The sequence below is a fragment of the Pinus tabuliformis genome, chromosome 5_2 (assembly GCF_031772625.1).
Source record: "Pinus tabuliformis cultivar Carrire ecotype Pingquan chromosome 5_2, CPIR1, whole genome shotgun sequence".
Lineage (NCBI taxonomy): Eukaryota > Viridiplantae > Streptophyta > Pinopsida > Pinales > Pinaceae > Pinus > Pinus tabuliformis.
In genome coordinates this window covers 26642609-26644396 of record NC_142306.1, presented here as the reverse complement: position 1 = coordinate 26644396, position 1788 = coordinate 26642609, and positions in this window count along the sequence as shown.

The following is a 1788-nucleotide window of genomic DNA, read 5'->3' as shown; positions in this document are numbered from 1 at the left end:
ACCGAGTTATATTTGTTTTTAAACTCGTTAAAACAATAGTGACAAACTTGTCCACCCAGACAAAACGAGTCTCACTAACTCTAGGCTCGCTAAGCCCAAAGAAATAGGTTTGCCCAAAGGGAAAATTATAGACCAAGCATATGCTATCCTCCTCAAGATTGACAAAAATAAAGAGGTACTGGTCAGCAATGACTGGGGAAAAAGGGAAGAAAACTTGAAGAACTTTATTGGTAGCGGGTCGCTCTTGGACATGACACTTTCCCTCCATCACCATGACTGAGTTGGGTTGGGTTTTTCCGTTCACCATCACCATTAGTCCTCTGTACCATCCATGGGGTTAACTCTACCAGTCCATATAAGTGTCACCGACATGTTCAAGAGAAGTCATTCAGAGAATTCACAATCCAGCAAATGCCTCATCCACTGTAATACCTCCACCCTTCATTTTTCATGACCGCCATTCCTGAACCTTATATCATCTAATTGTTTTCACCTCCAGAAAAATCATTTTCTCTGTTTCACATCATAGATGTAGGATACATCAACGCCCTCCTACAACAGGTCACATTTTGTCGACATCAGCTCATTATCCAAGAAGTACAACCCTTTCATTACTTTGAAGCTTGCATGCCTCAATGGAAATTTTCTCACTTCCGGCGACAGGTTTACATCAATGACCTTCGACCAAAATATTTTTCGTGTTGTTTGACATCGACTCATATATTCACACCGTGTGAATTGTACTGTAGTACCTTGAGGGTCATAATCATTATCGGTGACTCCTCTCGTGTATGTTAACAACTTACATTATTGGCTGGTAATCAGACGATGTCTTTCCATGTTTGACTTCAGAACATCTTTTCACATGGATCGACTTGTACATTGGGTGAAGATTGAACGAGTTTTGAAGACCCCGGATCTAGTTTCATCCATCCGGGCTGCGATATATTTAGGAACATAAAGACATCAAATGTACATAGAATCTACACAGATAGTCATCTAAGCTAGGGAAGATGACTCTTCATGCGAAGAATCACCAGTCTGCAACAGCAGATGATTGTCTGTTCTATGTACGTGAAAATGAATTTATAAAGTTGAGCATGGGAATGCCTTCCTCAGCTAGATCATGAAAATAACATGATGATGATGTATTGTATTGTATCTTATACAGGTCACCTTCTAGTACGAATACCTCAGATCCTCATGATAAATCATTTCACCCGACATCAGAAGATCTACGACCTCATGCTTTAGGGAGCAGCTGTTATAGACATATTTGGGCACTGCAACACAAAATTAATATTTCCATAATCTAAGGGCTCTTTAGTCCCTAAAAGTGTTGTTTCATACCCTAAAGGATCATGGTCAACTGATTACATCATTTCCCAGAAGTTCCACCTGAAAAACTACTCAGAACTGGCTAAAACTGGACCATACTGACTGCTCCATGGTCAAGGTGCGATGCATACTGGCTGCAACACTAGGCATGTGAGATGCATATTGAAATGGACTTCTGTGGGGTGTGATGAGTGAGAATAGACAAATGGGAGAGACAATTTGCTAAGTGGATGATCATGGAATCTTCCAGAAACTTCTCCTGTGACACTTGCCTCTCTGAATTCACCCTGTGATGAGTAATAGATCAACGAAATCTCCAAGTAGAACCAAGAACTATCATTGGAATGACACTAATAAAAAACCGAGAGCTGACTCACAGCCTTGCAAGACATCTATAAATGGATCCCTCATCTGAGAGATCTAGAGGCTAGAATTTTGTATTTTGTAAGG